This window comes from Cervus canadensis, chromosome 28, assembly GCF_019320065.1.
Source record: "Cervus canadensis isolate Bull #8, Minnesota chromosome 28, ASM1932006v1, whole genome shotgun sequence".
In the NCBI taxonomy this organism is placed as follows: Eukaryota; Metazoa; Chordata; class Mammalia; order Artiodactyla; family Cervidae; genus Cervus; species Cervus canadensis.
This window is the reverse complement of record NC_057413.1, coordinates 18813059-18832408: the sequence shown is the minus strand read 5'-3', so window position 1 is coordinate 18832408 and position 19350 is coordinate 18813059. Positions and strand designations below refer to the sequence as shown.

Here is a 19350-nt window from a genome sequence, read left to right as displayed (position 1 = left end):
AAATAAAAGTACAAACAATTATTGTTATTACTTTTAAACTATTAAGTATACAATGTATATCCCTTGTAAATATTCATTAAGGGAGTCTTATAAAATAATATTCAAAAAGCTCAAAGACTTCTACATCAGTTAATTTGATGCTGTGAGTCCTAGCAAGGTGGTCCTTTATGAGAATGTAAGACACACAGTCTTGGGACCGGAAAGTACCTTAATTCTTAGGTTTTGTGCTACTATATCATAACATCTTCTTTTGAAAATTGAAGTACAGCTGACTTACAATACTATATTACCTTCAGATGTACAATATAGTGATTCAATATTTTTATAGATTATGCTCCATTTAAAGTTATTGCAAAATAATGACTATATTTCCCTGAGCTGTGCAGTATATCATTGTAGCTTATATATTTTATACATAATAGTTTGTGTCTCTTAATCTCATACCTCTATCTAACCTCTTCCCTGTTTCTTCTCCCTACTGATAACCACGGGTTTGTGAGTGGTTACCATTCTCTGTATCTGTGAGTCTTTTTCAGTGTTGTTATAGTCATTCATTTGCTTTATTTTTGGACTCCACATATGAGTGATAACATAGAATATTTGTCTTCTTCTGTCTGACTTATTTCACTGAACATAATACACTCTGTCCATCCATGTTGTTGCAAATGCAGAATTTCACTCTTTTTTTAGTAACTGAATAATATTCCATTGTACATATACACCACATCTTCTTTATTCATTCATCTGTTGATGAGCACTTAGGTATGGCTTCCATAGTTTGGCTACTGTAAATAATGCTCTCTGAACATGGGAGTACATCTGTCTTTTTGCTTAATCTTTAGCTTTTAGATGAAGTGGACCATAGTCTATTTACCCACCTGCAGTGGGTCTATAAAATTCCTGCCAACTAGGAAATTTATGCTTGAGACTCTTCATTAAAGAGGAGCTCATTCCTTTGTGCATCCTTTGTATAGTCATGTCCAGCATGGTGACTATAGTTAATAATAATATATTGTATATTTGAAAGTTGCTAAGAGAGTAGATCTTAAAAGCTTTCAACACAAAAAACAAATGTAACTATGTATGGTTATGGATGTTAACTAGACTTATTGTGTTCGTTTCATGATATCTATTAATATTGAATCATTATGCTATACACTTGAAACCAATAGGATGTTGTATGTTAATTATATCAGTAAAAAACTATAGGGATAACTTTCAGGCTAGTATTTAAATTAAAAGACATAACAGTTGAGGAAAAGGAAAACTTACCAACTGGTTCAGCAAATCCTGATTCAGAGAAAAAAACATTTGTCAGTTCTAATTATAAAGTCACATGTTATCATATCAACAACAAATTCTATGGTATTTGGATTCTCTTTTACATTTTAGCTATGGTATTTACTTAGTTATAAATATATTTCTAGAAATTGTGTTCTTTTCTTTTATGTCCTTAGTAATGCCCAAATTGGGGACCCGCTGCCTTAAAAAATTGAAAATAGAGCTACTACAAGACTCAGCAATACCACCACATACAATCAATTTGAAGATTTGCTATGTACCTTTAAATCTATAGATAACTAAATCTAGAAACACATTGAAAATTTTTTTACTAATAGCATCACTGATTTTCATTTATGCTCATGTAATACATATAAGTAGTACATCATGGTAATTAAAATTGGAATTCTTTCAGTGACACAAAAAGTAGTAGTGTTAGTAGTAAGTCATTTCTGACACTGCAACCCCATGGACTGTAGCCCTCTAGGCTCCTCTGTCCATGGAATTCTCCAGGTAAGAATACTGGAGTGGGTTGCCATTCCTTTCTTCAGGGGATCTTCCCAACCCAGGAATCAAACTTGGGTCTCCTGCACTGCAGGCAGATTCTTTACCACCTGAAGCCCCTTTTAGTGACAGTTGAGGCTTAATACTCCTCCAAATGTTTACTGTTTGAATTTTTCTCTTGGGCAAATTAATGGTACCTGTTCTTCAACCATTTGTCAATAGAGAAACTATTGACCTATACAGATATTTTTGGTAGGTCAAACTTGTGCTTGCTGTGGTATCATTTCTACTCTGTTACTTTGAAGAAATTGGATTATACAGCTGATGCTTCTGTTGTGTTCTAAGAGAAGACCCGATGTCTGGAGTTAGGGCTCCTTTATTCTGGTAGAAGGGCAAAGTGAATTATCTTCTTGGAGCCTATTTAGATATTGTTTTCTTGCCCATTGCAATCAGTTTATACTATTTTTGGACCTGTCAAGAAGTCATACCACTTAATCTCCCTTCTTCTTATATTTTTATTAATTTTCCTCATCTCTTTGTTTATACTTATGAACGTCACATTGGATGCAGTATCAAAAACTGGTAATAGTATTTCTCATAGTGTGTGTGTATATATATATATACATATAACATATATACAAAAATATATATATACTATACATATATAGTTGTTTCTTAATCTTTTACAGCATCATCAATTATTCATCTGTATCACACAGAGAAAGCATAGAGAAATATTAGCATTGAGGTTTTAGACCACTGACACTGTAATATCCAATAGTCTATGGATCTTAGGATTTAAAAGGAACTTACTGATTGTTGATACAGGTGCTTTAAAGCAGAAAGAAAAATAAAGACATAAGTAATGTGTAGTATATGAAAATATACCCAATCAAGAAATTTCTCTACGTGTGTGTAGAAATAAAACTGTCAATCATGTAATTTTCAGAGGATGCTCCAAAAACAAAAGTCAAGGGAATTTCAAAGCAGTTGAGATTCTTTGTGTTTCATGAAAGATCATTTTAATGTCTGATTAATCTCAGAAATCGTAGTGTTCTATTTGAAGGGCCTCTGTTGTGAGGCTATTTTTTGTGTACTTTACTTTTCTTACCCAGAGCAAAGAACTATTAATATTAAAATCTTTTAGGAAAGCAGTATGTTAAAGTAAAGTTTTACCTGTCTATTTTTTTTTTTTCATCATTGGACTCTTGTCTTCTGCAATGCAGATGTCTTATGCATTTTGAAAGTATTTTTATTTGTTTTGTGGTATTTAGTCTTATAATGGATACTTTTAAACTTTTCTGAAAATTGTCAGTAATTTCTAAAGAAGGCTCACTAATGTGAGAGGAACATAGAAAGTGAAATAATAGCATTAGAACTTGCAAAGTTGATTTATGGGTATGGATGGACTTATCTGTCAAAATGTCTTTATGCATATGTTTTCCAGATACTAGCCACAGAAAAGTAACTTACTGGAAATTTTCTCAACAGTTCCAAACAAAACAAAATCAAGACCTACTATCTTAGGCTTACCTAAAATATTTCTTTGCATTTTTTTAATACTTAGCTTCCAAACCAGTTAGTTACCTTTTTTTGGAAGTCCTAGCAGAAACATAGTATATGCATTATTCTTGTATTCTCCTCTCCTAAATTTTCTATTTTTTTAATGAACAGTATAATGTGTATAAAATTTAGATAGCTCTTCAATTAGTTCCTTCTTCCTCTCCCCTCTTTTAATTATATGACTAGTTTCCTTTCCTACTTCCATTGCATCATTAAAATATTAATATTTTTCTTTCTGTCCTAGTATGGACATGTAAATTTCTTTAAATAGACAAATCAGTTCTCTTGATATAACAATTTATTTGTCAGTTTATTCTTTATATAAGCCATTGAGGTTCATTCTAACTCTAAATTAACTTTTGATCTGAAAGTGAAAAATCCGTTAATAAAACCTTATGTATCCAATAATGGCCCAGTATATGCTAGTGTTATAAAGAAGCCAATAAACTTACCGATAGGTAGTATAGTTCTGCCTGAAATATAAAACAAGCCAGCATTAGCCCATACATGTAAATACATTTTTTATTATGAATTTAGCTTTTGTTCAAAATTAAATAAGCAAAAGCAAAAAGTTAAAGAAACTTTTTACAAATTACTTACATAAAACAAAGTTAAGAGGGACAGTCACAAGTCTGCAACAAATAATTGCAAAAGTATCTAGGGCAGCATGAATACAGACCATATCATAGCACAGTGACCTAACTGTGGTATGAATAAGGCATAACTAACATTTGCACCAAGACCAGGATTAAAAAAATCAAAAGACATACTTTAAAAGCTTAGTTCTACATTAAGCTTCTTCTCTTCCCTCAGATCCTTAATGGGTTTATACTATGTACTTTTTTTAAAACAAACACATCATGTCAGACTATAAAGTACACAAATGGGTAGTTAATGTGAAAAGCACCCTCCCACAAAATGTACAAATGTACTGAACTGAGTTCTCCATTTACCTTTATGTACTGCTGCTACGGCTAAGTCACTTCAGTCGTGTCCGACTCTGTGTGACCCTATAGACGGCAGCCCACCAGGCTCCCCAGTCCCTAGATCCTCCAGGAAAGAACACTGGAGTGTGTTGCCATTTCCTTCTCCAATGCATGAAAGTGAAAAGTGAAAGTGAAGCTGCTCAGTCGTGTCCGACTCTTAGTGACCCTATGGACTGCAGCCTACCAGGCTCCTCCGTCCATGGGATTTTCCAGGCAAGGGTACTGGAGTGGGTTGCCATTGCCTTCTCCACCTTTTTTTGGTACTGTGCATCTATTCATAAAACACTTAAAACTAAAAAAACAAAAAAAAAAACAACCAAAAAAAACCACACTTAAAACTGTGAAAATATGCTTTGCAGTGTGAATGCTTTGCAGTGTGAAAATATGGTTTACACTTAACCCTAAACCATATTTCCAGAGTTTTAAGTGTTTTATGAATAGATGCACAGTGCCAAATCAGGTTTGCAGTTGTTCCTGAAAACTGGCTCAAGGTTCTGCATCCAATGCCCATCGGCTATTGGGATGCAAGTATTTACATAAAAAAGAAACTGTGTCTTAGTCAATGATCAAGACAGTTCAGCACGAGTGGTATTTCCAGCTCAATACCGTAGCTTAAATACTTGTGCAAACTAAGCATTAGGACAGAGAAATCCGAGGCAAATTCATTTTGCAAAAACTTGTATCACTACTGTTGTAAACTTGGGCAATAAATGACCCTTGGCAAGTACTGCTCTCTATGGCTTTTTATTTTTCTTTAAAAATTTTAAAGCCAGAGAAAATGCACTCATACTACCCCCACATGCAGACACACACACACACACGCGCACACACGCACCCACACCACATACATACACACAGTTCTCATTTCGTTCAGAGTATGGTACATAGTTCATCAGAGTGTAGAGGTTTAACACACATTCAGTGTGTGTTTTTCTGTGCAAGTTCTTAGTGGTCTAAATCCTGGTTGAAGGTATTCGTTTGCAGAACCACATGACTCAGGAGGTTGAAGAAAAAAAATGAACAGAACAGTTTCCTTGCATTTCTCAAACTAGCAATGGATGTGCAAAGGCATCAGACAACCTGGCTGTCACCCCAGCCAGATTAGGGTAATTTTAGAGGAGGATCTGATACATTATTTTTTTAAATATTCTTTTCCACTATGGTTTATGATAGGATTATTTTTTAAATTGGAGGATAATTGCTCTACAATGTTGTGTTCGTTTCTGCTGTACAACAATGTGAATCAGCTATAAGTGTACATATATTCCCTTACTCTTGAGTCTCCCAAAGCTCATTTTAATACTTGAAATATTTTGCAGATTTTAGTGTTCTTTGTTGGAGAACGTCTGTTGAAACCTCTGTAGAAGTGGGTAAATTCCTTTGGGTGCCTTTATGTTCCCAAATAGTATAGGCAGAAGATGGAAAGCTTTTAGAAAAATAGTCAGTAGTTTAAGCAATAGAGAAATTTCTCTTAATTAGTCTAAAGGAAAAAAAAGTCTAGTTTGAGAAAAAAAGAGGAAGGAGAAAGATAAGAACAAAAAAAGTACTGTAATAGCTTACATTTGCCTAAATTCTTTTGATCTCTGTGCCCTGGATGAGAAAGTGAGTGTACAAATCAATTTACCAGCCTCTAGAAAGTTATTCTGAACAGAAGAGTGAAACCTCCAGACTTATTTCTTTTTTTTTTCTTTATTTTTTTTTTTAATTTTTTTATTAGTTGGAGGCTAATTACTTCACAACATTTCAGTGGGTTTTGTCATACATTGATATGAATCAGCCATAGATTTACACTTATTCCCCATCCCGATCCCCCCTCCCACCTCCCTCTCCACCCGATTCCTCTGGGTCTTCCCAGTGCACCAGGCCCGAGCACTTGTCTCATGCATCCCACCTGGGCTGGTGATCTGTTTCACCATAGATAGTATACATGCTGTTCTTTTGAAACATCCCACCCTCACCTTCTCCCACAGAGTTCAAAAGTCTGTTCTGTATTTCTGTGTCTCTTTTTCTGTTTTGCATATAGGGTTATCGTTACCATCTTTCTAAATTCCATATATATGTGTTAGTATGCTGTAATGTTCTTTATCTTTCTGGCTTACTTCACTCTGTATAAGGGGCTCCAGTTTCATCCATCTCATTAGGACTGGTTCAAATGAATTCTTTTTGATGGCTGAGTAATATTCCATGGTGTATATGTACCACAGCTTCCTTATCCATTCATCTGCTGATGGGCATCTAGGTTGCTTCCATGTCCTGGCTATTATAAACAGTGCTGCGATGAACATTGGGGTGCACGTGTCTCTTTCAGATCTGGTTTCCTCAGTGTGTATGCCCAGAAGTGGTATTGCTGGGTCATATGGCAGTTCTATTTCCAGTTTTTTAAGGAATCTCCACACTGTTTTCCATAGTGGCTGTACTAGTTTGCATTCCCACCAACAGTGTAAGAGGGTTCCCTTTTCTCCACACCCTCTCCAGCATTTATTGCTTGTAGACTTTTGGATAGCAGCCATCCTGACTGGTGTGTAATGGTACCTCATTGTGGTTTTGATTTGCATTTCTCTAATAATGAGTGATGTTGAGCACCTTTTCATGTGTTTGTTAGCCATCTGTATGTCTTCTTTGGAGAAATGTCTGTTTAGTTCTTTGGCCCACTTTTTGATTGGGTCATTTATTTTTCTGGAATTGAGCTGCAGGAGTTGCTTGTATATTTTTGAGATTAATCCTTTGTCTGTTTCTTCATTTGCTATTATTTTCTCCCAGTCTGACGGCTGTCTTTTCACCTTACTTATAGTTTCTTTTGTAGTGCAAAAGCTTTTAAGTTTCATTAGATCCCATTTGTTTAGTTTTGCTTTTATTTCCAATATTCTGGGAGGTGGGTCATAGAGGATCTTGCTGTGATTTATGTCGGAGAGTGTTTTGCCTATGTTCTCCTCTAGGAGTTTTATAGTTTCTGGTCTTACATTTAGATCTTTAATCCATTTTGAGTTTATTTTTGTGTATGGTGTTAGAAAGTGCATTCCTATATACTAACAATGAAAAAACAGAAAGAGAAATTAAGGAAACAATACCATTCACCATTGCAACAAAAAGAATAAAATACTTAGGAGTATATCTACCTAAAGAAACAAAAGACCTATACATAGAAAACTATAAAACACTGATGAAAGAAATCAAAGAGGACACAAACAGATGGAGAAACATACCGTGTTCATGGATTGGAAGAATCAATATTGTCAAAATGGCTATTCTACCCAAAGCAATCTATAGATTCAATGCAATCCCTATCAAGCTACGAACGGTATTTTTCACAGAACTAGACCAAAGAATTTCACAATTTGTATGGAAATACAAAAAACCTCGAATAGCCAAAGTAATCTTGAGAAAGAAGAATGGAACTGGAGGAATCAACCTGCCTGACTTCAGACTCTACTACAAAGCCACAGTCATCAAGACAGTGTGGTACTGGCACAAAGACAGAAATATAGACCAATGGAACAGAATAGAAAGCCCAGAGATAAATCCACGAAACTATGGACACCTTATCTTTGACAAAGGAGGCAAGGATATACAATGGAAAAAAGACAACCTCTTTAACAAGTGGTGCTGGGAAAACTGGTCAACCACTTGCAAAAGAATGAAACCAGACTTATTTCTTCATCTGTGCGATTGCTTTAGAACGTCTGTTGGTAAGTTCCCATTCAGCATTCACAATCTGTGGGCTTCAGTCTTCCCAGGGCACATGTTACCAAAGCTTCCAATGGTTGTTTGTGGTGCTAGTGGTAAAGAATTCTCCTGCCAATGCAGGAGACTTAAGAGATATGGGTTTGATCCCTGGGTCAGGAAGATCACCTGGAGGAGGGCATGGCAATCCACTCCAGTATTCTTGCCTGAGGAATCCCATGGACTGGGGAGCCTGGTGGACTACAGTCCATGGGTTGAGAGGAGTTGGACGCAACTAAAGCGAACTAGCGTGCTCATGCTCATAGAATATTAAATGTAGGAAAATATAATGCCAGTCATCTTGACAAGACTGAAGTCCCAAAAAGACAACGGCTATCTTCATTTTAAGAGTGTGAATGAGGTATTCTTGATAGAGCGAACGGTTCATTTTTGGTAGTATCTCCAGTACTACGCAGAAATATCCTTGTTTACTGTCACTTTGAGTGTCCTTTGATTTCTTGAAGAATACAGAGATTCCTTTAAAACCTTAAAATAGTTTTTTTTACTGCTTAAAAATCTGGTTTGATTTTGCAGAATTTTGATAATCTTTCTTTAGTTCTTGGATTCCCTAGCTTCTGTGTTATCCATCAGTCCCTTAGCTGCTGATAAATATGAAAAAAACTAAATGCCATCAGTTATGACAAAGTTCAGGATTAAACCTCCTGGGATTAGTTATAATGACTTAAGAGAAATACGAATTTTCAGGCTAACTGATTATGCTTAGGAGAGTGATGGTATAAGAATGCGGAGAGAATAACAAAAGAGGCAACATTAGTCATTGGTTGAAGTGTTGGAACTAAGAGAACTCTAGCCCAGGTCCTGCTGCTCAGAAAAGGGAAAGAAAGGGTGCTCACTTTTTTCCCAAATAATGGAAGGCTCAACTTATAATTTATTTATCAACTCCCACAAAGGAGAGGTACAATATCTCCCACTGAAAAGAATTCATCCTTCATTCCCAGGTAGAAAGTATTTTCTTTCTTTTTTATTGTATTCTAAGAATAGCTGATGTAGCCCAAATTTCCTTTCAAATTCTAAATTCTGGTTTCCTTTAGCCTTCCAGATTTAGTAGTGACTAGGAGGCTGTTGCTCAGCTGGCAGTTTTCATTTCCAGCTATTTTTATATTGATAAACCCCCTTTCTTTCTTATCTTCTTATTTGTTGTTAGTAATTTTGAGGACTAACTCATATTATAAATAGAGAAAAACATTATCCTGGTAACTAATAATTATAAAACTCAAGATTTACAAGAATGGTGTACAATTACTGAAAAAGGCAGCAACTGAATTAAAGAGTGGAAAGAAAGAAATGACAAGTACAGAAATTAATTTCAAATCAGTTTCTCTCACTTCTTGCATAGTGTCAGGAAGTGAAATAAAAGAGTGGAGTCCACCTACCAAAGTCTCTCATACATTAGGAGCTGGACACAAGGCTCCTATAGCTGCTGAAACATAAAGGAACTTATTCTTCCTACACATTTCACTGCCCATGAATAATTGCCCTTGATTGCTCCTTCCCCCACAAAAAAAGGCCACAAGTGGAAACTGTCTTCATTCACTCCACCAATTTATCCAACAAACAGGTCTTAGAATATCCTCTCTGTACTAAGTAACAGGGTTGTGAAGATAAATAAGTTGGTTCCTCTCTTCAAATGACTCATAGTCTAATAATCTAATAGACAAAAATATTTAACTAAATTAATATTATCAAATATTCACAGGTGCCAGGTAGTATTTATGTGCTAAGGACTCAATGGCAAAAATGTCAGAAAAAGGTTTTTTTTTTTTCCATTCGATTTGTTTAAACTAAAAAAAAAAAAAATCGGTTCATCCATTTCTCTCACCTCCCAGCCCCAACCTCTTGTAAGCACTAATCTATCCTCTGAATCTATGAACTTGATTTTTTGTTTGTTTCAGATTCTATGTATAAGACAGATAGTATGGTCTTAGTATGATTTATTTCACTAGCATAATGCCCTTAAAGTTCATTCATGTTGTCACAAATGGCAAGATGTCATTCTTTTTTTGTGGCTGAATAATATTCTATTCTCTATATATGTAGATCTCACAAATTTATTTAGCCATTCATAATCTCAGATGGGGCTTCCCAGATGGTGTTAGTGGTAAAGGACCTGCCTGTTATTGCAGGAGATATAGGAGACGGGAGTTTGATCCCTGGGTTGGGAAGATCCACTAGAGAAGGGCATGGCAACAAATTCCAGTATTCTTGCCTGGAGAATCCCATGGACAGAGGAGCCTGGTGGACTACAGTCCATAGGGTTGCAAAGAGTTGGACACAACTGAAGTGACTTAGCATGCACAATCTCAGACAACATTCTTATTCACGTGGAATTTACATTGAACTGGAGAGAGACAACAAGAAAATAAATAAATGCAAAGGACAATTTCAAAAAGTGATCATCGTTATGGAGAAAGTTAAAGGAGATAGTATAACAGAGTTACTGGGGAGAGTTAATTTGTCTTGATTGAGAAGGCATGAAGAAGTGACATTTGATCTGAGACCTAAACAAGGAGCTAAGCATGTACATATCTAGAGAGAAAGTATTCAAAGGGCTTGAGGTGGGAATGAACTTGAGGAGTGGGGAAGAAAAATAGTGTGATTAGAACCTAGGAAGCAGAGAAGAAAATAAAGAAGAGGTCAGAGAAGTAAGGACCTAGTAAGTCTTGAAAATACATTGATATTTTACCCTAAGTGAAATGAAGATTCACTACAAAGTATCAGACAAGGGGGTTACAAGTTCTGATTTTTTTTTTGAGAAGGTCTCTCTGGCAATTGTGTGCATAATGTATGTCTGAGAGGAGCAAGAGCAGAAGCAAGATAGGCTGCCAGGTGTTGAGGTGGTTAATTAGGAGAAAACAATAACGATAAGAATACTGAGATTTCCAAAGCTGGATATTTTCATGGACTTCAGTTCAGTTCAGTCGCTCAGTCGTCCAACTCTTTGAGACCCAATGAATCGCAGCATGCCAGGCCTCCCTGTCCATCACCAACTCCCGGAGTCTACCCAAACCCATGTCCATCGAGTTGGTGATGCCATCCAGCCATCTCATCCTCTGTCATCCCCTTCTCCTCCTGCCCCCAATTCTACCCAGCATTAGGGTCTTTTCCAGTGAGTCAACTCTTTGCATGAGGTGGCCGAAGTATTGGAGTTTCAGCTTCAGCATCAGTCCTTCCAATGAACACCCAGGACTGATCTCCTTTAGGATGGACTGGTTGGATCTTCTTGCAGTCCAAGGGACTCTCAAGAGTCTTCTCCAACACCACAGTTCAAAAGCATCAATTCTTCGGTGCTCAGCTTTCTTCACAGTCCAACTCTCACATCCATACATGACTACTGGAAAAATCATAGCCTTGACTAGGCGGACTTTTGTTGGCAAAGTAATGTCTCTGCTTTTAAATATGCTATCTAGGTTTCATGGACTTAGGTGTTTATAAATAATTCAAATTGAGAAACAGAAATTGAACTTACTGGTAGTGTCTGCTGTTGTTTAGTCACTAAGTCGTTTCCGACTCTTTTGTAACCCCATGAACTGCAGCCCTCCAGGCTCCTCCATCCATGAAATTTTGCAGGCAAGAATACTGCAGTGGTTGCCATTTCCTTCTCCAGGGAACCTTCCTGACCTAGCGATTGAACTTGTGTCTCCTGCATTGCAGGCGGATTCTTTACCACTAAGCTACCTGGGAAGCCATCTTTATAGTTAGACTATTTCAATTCTTTTTTGTTCATGCATGTAATTAAATTTTTTACTAAATAGGTTTCTGAGAAAGGAAAGAGAAGATCAAAGAAAATACGAGATCTTATATTTGAAAAATGAGACTTATTTAAGTTAAAGTTTGGAAAATAACATTTTAGGTTATTAAAGAATATTGAGCAGAGTTCCCTGCTCTATACTGTAGGTCTTTGTTGGTTATCTATTTTAAATATAGCAGTGTGTATTTGCAACCCCAAACACATGATCTGTTCTTCCACCTAGATCATCATAAGACCCAAGAGTGGGATTGGCTGGGTCATGTGGTAGGTCTATTTTTAGTTTTTTAAGGTGGCAGTCCCCAACCTTTTTGGCACTGGGAACTGGTTTCATGGAAGACAATTTTGCCATAGACCAGTGGTGGGATGGTTTTGGGGTGATTCAAGCACATTACACTTATTGTGCACTTTATTGTTATTACATTGTGATATATAATTAAATAATTATACAGTTCACCATAATGCAGAATCAGTGGGACTTGTGAGCCTATTTTTTTTGGCTCAAAAGTAACACAGGTTCTGGGGAGTGACTGTAAATATACCTCCTGCTGTGTTGCCCTGTTCCTAACAGGCCATGGACTGGTACTGGTTTGTGACCTGGGGGTTGGGGACCCCTGTTTTAGGGAACTTCTATACTGTTCTTCATAGTAGCTGTATCAGTTCTCACCAACTGTGCCAGAGTGTTCTCTTTTTTCCACACCCTGTCCAGCATTTATTATTTGGTGATGGCCATTCTGTCTGGTGTGAAGTGGTCCCTCACTGTAGTTTTGATTTGCATTTCTCTGATAATTAGTGATGTTGAGTATCTTTTTGTGTGCCTCTTGGCCATCTGTATGTCTTCTTTGGAGATATGACTATTTTGATTTTCTGCCAGTTTTTTGATTGGGTTGTTTGGTTTTTTTGGATATTGAGCCACATGAGCTGTTTATAAATTTTGGAAATTAATCCCTAATTGGTTGTATCTTTTGCAAATATTTTCTCCTATTCTGTGGGTTGTCTTTTCATTTTGCTTATAGTTTCCTTTGCTGTGTAACAGCTTTTGAGTTTAATTAGGTTCCATTTGTTTGTTTTTATTTTCCATTACTCTAGTAGATGAATCAAAACAGTTATTGCTGCAATTTATGTCAAAGAGTGTTCTGCTTATGTTTTCCTCCTCCTAATTCTAAATGATAAAAGAATTAGTTAATGAATGTAAAACTTACCTGGGGTTGCTGAATATCTTCCTAAAATAAAACATAAGCAAGTGAGTGTGGCAAGGTTTGCAAAAATGCTTGATAAAAGCATTGTTTAAGCTTAAATTATCTTGAAGCATTAAATAATATTGGGTCATTTTTATTGACAAATGACCATGTGCTAAGCACTTGTATAAGAACTTTATGTATTATATCATTTAATTCTCAACAACCCTATGATAAGGATTCTGAGCACAGAGGTTACCAAGGGTCACACAGCTAATAATTAGGGGAGATAAGATCTGCCCAAAGCAACCAGGATCTACCCTTGCTTTGAAAAATGGTTTTTTGGCCAATTTGGCACCATTATCTCAGGATTGGTCTGAATCTGCTGGCCTTTTATGCGTAATATCATACTCTCATTCTCTTTTTTTAATGGTAGACCTGGAACTGGAATCCAGGTTTGCTCTACTCTAGTCTTTATGTAATTCAGGCTGTTCACAAATTTTTTAGAAGAGGAAATAGTCTACTTGCATTTGTTCTGCAGATGTGTATTGAGCATCTGTATGTTCCAGACACAATACTAGGTGCTGGCAACAGAATTCAAGATGGAACACTGAGCTGACTCTTGAAGAATTGAGGAGTCTATCAGGGGAATTAGCTATCTTAATAAATTATTGCATCAGGGTAGTGAGTACTCTAATAGAAGTGCAAACATGGTACTTTAATAACAGAGAAAGAAGTACCACTCTTATTCCCTTTTCTTTCAGCCCTTTTAAGGAGTTGACACATATTGGGATTTTGAGCTCTCCCCTTATGTGTGTCTTAGTCATGTCTGACTTTTTGTGACTGACTCCAAGGACTATAGTCTGCCAGGCTCTTCTATCCATGGGATTTCCCAGGATAGAATACTGGGGTGGCTTTCCATTTCCTTCTGCATGGGATATTCCTGACCCAGGGGATATTCCTGACCCAGGGATTGAATCTGTGTCTCCTGCAATGTCAGGTGGATTCTTTACCACTGAACCACTCGGACTGATTCTAAAGGAAAAATGTTTCTTTAACAGCAGGCAGAGAGGGGATAGAGCATGGTACAACGAAGGGCATTGGTAGATGCTTTAAAGAAAAAAGTGAAAGATTAAAGTGAAATATAAAAGTTATGGAATAAGTTGTAGAAGAATATCCTCATGATGTTCAAGTTGGGAAAGAATTCAAACCTCCATAAGCCAAATCATATTGTGAAAAGCTGAGTTATTTGATTACATAAAAATCTAGTGGGAAAACCACTAGACGACTCAGGTATGACCTAAAGCAAATCCCTTATGATTATACAGTGGAAGTGATAAATAGATTTAAGGGACTAGATCTGATAGACAGAGTGCCTGATGAACTATGGATGGAGTTTCGTGATTTTATACAGAAGACAGGGATCAAGACCATCCCCAAGAAAAAGAAACGCAAAAAAGCAAAATGGCTGTCTGAGGAGGCCTCACAATAGCTGTGAAAAGAAAAGTGAAAAGCAAAGGAGAAAAGGAAAGATATACCCATTTGAATGCAGAGTACCAAAGAATAGCAAAGAGAGATAAGAAAGCCTTCCTCAAAAAAAAAAAAAAAAAAAAAAAAAGAAAGCCTTCCTCAGTGATCAGTGCAAAGAAATAGAGGAAAACAATAGAATGGGAAAGACTAGAGATCTCTTCAAGAAAATTAGAGATACCAAGGGAATATTTCATGCAGAGATGGGATCAATAAAGGACAGAAATGATATGGACCTAACAGAAGCAGAAGATATTAAGAAGAGGTGGCAAGAATACACAGAAGAACTGTACAGAAAAGATCTTCATGACCCAGATAATCATGATGGTGTGATCACTCATCTAGAGCCAGACATCCTGGAATGCAAAGTCAAGCGGGCCTTAGAAAGCATCACTATGAACAAAGCTAGTGGAGGTGATGGAATTCTAGCTGAGCTATTTCAAATCCTGAAAGATGATGCTGTGAAAGTGCTGCACTCAATATGCCAACAAATTTGGAAAACTCAGCAGTGGCCAAAGGACTGGAAAAGGTCAGTTTTCATTCCAGTCCCTAAGAAAGGCAGTGCCAAAGAATGTTCAAACTACTGCATAATTGCACTCATCTCACACAGCAGTAAAGCTCAAAATTCTCCAAGCCAGGCTTCAGCAGTACGTGAATTGTGAACTTCCAGATGTTCAAGCTGGATTTAGAAAAGGCAGAGGAACCAGAGATCAAATTGCCAACATCCCCTGATCATTGGAAAAGCAAGAGAGTTCCAGAAAAACATCTATTTCTGCTTTATTGACTATGCCAAAGCCTTTGACTGTGTGGATCACAACAAACTGAGGAAAATTCTTCAAGAGATGGGAATACCAGACCCCCTGACCTGCCTCTTGAGAAATCTGTGTGCAGGTCAGGAAGCAACAGTTAGAATTGGACATGGAACAGCAGACGGGTTCCAAATAGGAAAAGGAGTATGTCAAGGCTGTATATTGTCACCCTGCTTATTTAACTTATATGCAGAGTACATCATGTGAAATGCCAGGCTGGATGAAGCACAAGCTGGAATCAAGATTGCCAGGAGAAATATCAGTAACCTCAGATATGCAGATGCCACCACCCTTATGGCAGAAAGCGAAGAAGAACTAAAGAGCCTCTTGATGAAAGTGAAAGAGGAGAGTGAAAAAATTGGCTTAAAGCTCAACATTCAGAAAACTAAGATCATGGCATCCAGTCCCGTCACTTCATGGGAAATAGATGGGGAAACAGTGGAAACAGTGGCTGACTTAATTTTTCTGGGCTCCAAAATCCCTGCAGATGGTGACTGCAGCCATGAAATAAAAAGATGCTTGCTACTTGGAAGAAAAGTTATTACCAATCTAGACCACATATAAAAAAGCAGAAACATTACCTTGCTAACAAAGGTCCATCTAGTCAAAGCTATGGTTTTTCCAGTAGTCATGTATGTTTGTGAGAGTTGGACCATAAAGAAAGCTGAGTGCTGAAGAATTGATGCTTTTGGACTGTAGTGTTGGAGAAGACTCTTGAGAGTCCCTGGACTGCAAGGAGATCCAACCAGTCCATCCTAAGGGAAATTAGTCCTGAATATTCATTGGAAGGAGTGATGTTGAAGTTGAAACTCCAACACTTTGTCCACCTGATGCAAAGAACTGACTCATTGGAAAAGACCCTGATGCTGGGAAATATTGAAGGCAGGAGGAGAAGAGGATGACAGAGGATGAGATGGGGTAGATTGCATCACTGACTCAATGGACATGACTTTGAGTAAACTCTTGGAGTTGGTGATGGACAGGGAGGCCTGGCCTGCTGCAGTTCATGAGGTCGCAAAGAGTTGGACATGACTGAGAAACTGAAGTGAACTGAACTGACTGAACTGAGTTATTTGATTACATCAAAATTTAGAATTTCTGTTCAAGGAAGCACACAATAGACAGATTTCAGAGGTAAATGACAGAGCGGGAGAAGATATTTGCAACTCCTAAAACCTGGAATGTAGCAACTGAGCTGTGTGGTGGCACCTGAAAACCAGTAAGAAGAAGTCAAAAATCCAATAGAAAAGTGACAACCAATATGCATTCGAGTTCATGAAAAGGAAACAATGGTTAGCAAGGATGTATTGAAGTGCTCAAACCCATGGAGTTAATATTGCAAATTAATGCAACATTGATATACCTTCCTTCCACCTGAGTGGCAAAATTTGCAAGTGGCATAATTCAAGATGTTGATAGGAGTGGGTTGACTGCCACAGATCACAGGTGGGAATGTAAATTGTACAACAGTTATGGAAATTATCTAGCCTATTCTGTACACCAGAAATACATTTGCTGAACATATTTCTCAAGGAATTTGAACTCAAGTCCTCAAGAGATCACATATCAGGATGTCCAATTAGTGTTTTTGTGACGTTAGGGCATTGAAGGTAGTGGAGATATCACTTTTCTATTGGATTTTTTTTGTCCTTTTCTTACTGATTTTCAGGAGCTACTAATGTACCTCAATTGCTACATTACATTAGTGATGTGTCTACTACCAGGAAAATGGAAATGTGAGAGATATATTCTTTGTAATCCTCACAAAACTAGAAGCAAAGCATGGGATGTACATATAGCAACATGGATCTTTAAGGCTATTAACAGCAAAAAATGAGATATAATTGGTGAAATTAGATATACATACATGCAAATAAAAACTACAGGTTATTTAGGGATGGAAGAATACTAAGAATCACAGAGTAGTTATACATGGAACTGAGGGTTCTGGGTGAATGTGAAATATTAAAAAAACAGAAGAGTTTGTATTTTAAACCCACTTTGATCTGATTTCAGCCTTGGTTTTGCTTAATAACTGTATGGATTTGAATACATATTTTATTCAGTATGCATGATTTCTTGCCTCTAAATAGGATAAGTGATAGAACTACTTTGAGTTTTAGGAAAATACTCTATACAAAGTTCTCTTTTCCTGTTGTGTGCTTTCGTTCAGGCATGCATGCATGCTAAGTTGCTTCAGTTGTGTCTGACTCTGTGTGACCCTACGGACTGTAGCCCGCCAGGCTCCTCTGTCTATGGAATTCTCCCAGCAAGATACTGGAGTGGATTGCCATCCCTTTCTCCAGGGGATCTTCCCAACCCAGGGTTGAACCTGGGTCTCCTGCACTGCAGGCAGATTCTTTACCATCTGAGCAACTAGGGAAGCCCATGCTCAGTTCATATCCTTTCCTTTTCTTCTCTCTTTCCATCCTTCTCTTTATAGGGATACCATGTTTGTTTACCTGCTTTTATTACCTTTTATTTAATCTTACTTTCTTTGTCTTCTTTCTAATCTTGTTCTTTTCTCCTCTATTTTTCTTTCCACTCTCATTGTCCCTCATGCATATTAATACATTTACTGTTCTTGATGATGAGCTACTATAATCATTCTAATAAAATTGCACATTTGATCTTTTCCTATGTCTCTGGAATTAAGAAAATACTTCACTAGGAAATATTTCATGCATATATATATATATATATATATATATATATATATGAGTTTATATATATTTGTGTATAGTTCAAAGAATAATATCCATCTACCCAGCATCCAGGTGCTCCTATACCTGTTTGTCCTACCTGATTGCACATTTTGTCCCCCTTACACCTCTTCATTCTTTGCTTAAATTAACCATGGTCCTGAATTTTGTTTTAATCCTTCCTGATTTACTCTCCATTCTTTTTTTTTAGTGGGTTCTCTTCATTTGCTAAACATTTATAAGCAGTCTAATGAAATTCTGCTTATATAAAATTAAAAGAGGTGAAAATACCTGAGTCTAAATTTGAATCTACCCAGAAGTGAAAACAAAAAATTCCAAAAAATTTCCCAGAAGGCACTGAGAAAACCGTATTTAAGAATTAGAAAACTTACCAAAAGATGAAGATACATCTAAAAGTAAGTCAAAGAAATAAGTAAGGTTAGGTTTTCTGCATCAGTTACCCATGTCTTATCTAATCTTTGTATGGGAAGCATAAACATTTAGGGAGTGCGTCATCTTCACAGTTACTCAGTTGTAATAAAATGTACTGGGTGCAGCATCTTTGACTTTAAGAATAGTTCTAGTTCTTCCCTATCTCTGAATAATTGATTTGGTGGACCTCCAGGGATGCTAGAGTGGGTATAATTTCTTCCAGTTTTTCACTTCATTTTTTAGCCCATCATTAAAAAACATTGCAGTGAATTAAACTTAAAGCATTCAGTATATCCCTGTTTCTCACTATTTTTTAAATCATCATTCTTTCTTTTTGTCTTCTCTTTGTTCTTATTTCCACCACCAAATACAGAAATACGTGATCCACTAGTTTTTGTTGTTTAGGAACTATTTTCAGTTTTATCAGTGTATTTCCCTCTTTATGTCAGAGCTATCTTTACTTTCTAAATGTGTTAGTAACCTGTCAGGATAAAGAGAAGACTTATGGTCTAAATCTTTAGTGTGACAATGCTGGTGATCAGAGCATTGTACAGTAAGTCAATAGAAAAAGGGAAGTTACTGGGGGTAAGTACAGACATTTTGAAAGTAAAACATATTTTAAAATCTCTTTCACTTAACACATGGAGAAGTAGCATGTGTTGATTACATTTTTTTTCATAGGGTTACCAAATCCTTCACAACAGATTCTGTGGCATTTTTAACTCTACCAGGAGAGAGATAACCATTCTTTTCTTTAAGTTTTTGAAGACAGTTATTGATTGTCAAAACTGCTCTACTTAAAAATTTTATGCCCTTGGTTTTTTCTTTCTTTATTTTTCTTAATTTTTAGGTCTGTTTCCCATCTTTCTTTTTTTCTTTATT

General features: G+C 36.7%; 2 protein-coding genes across 10 annotated transcripts in view; both read right to left on the bottom strand.

Annotated features, from left to right (window-relative positions):
* Positions 1–4439, bottom strand: part of LOC122430112 (spore wall protein 2-like) — a 28051-nt gene extending 23612 nt beyond the window's left edge. For all 9 annotated transcript variants that reach the window (XM_043450914.1, XM_043450915.1, XM_043450913.1 and 6 more), the window contains exons 1-3: positions 4302–4439; positions 3801–3821; positions 1273–1290 (exon numbers count right to left, since the gene is read on the bottom strand). The gene's annotated coding sequence lies outside the window, so the exon portion shown is untranslated. The remainder of the gene's footprint in view (positions 1–1272; positions 1291–3800; positions 3822–4301) is intronic.
* Positions 1–19350, bottom strand: part of LOC122429225 (testis-expressed basic protein 1-like) — a 128956-nt gene that overhangs the window by 21654 nt on the left and 87952 nt on the right. The window lies entirely within an intron of this gene.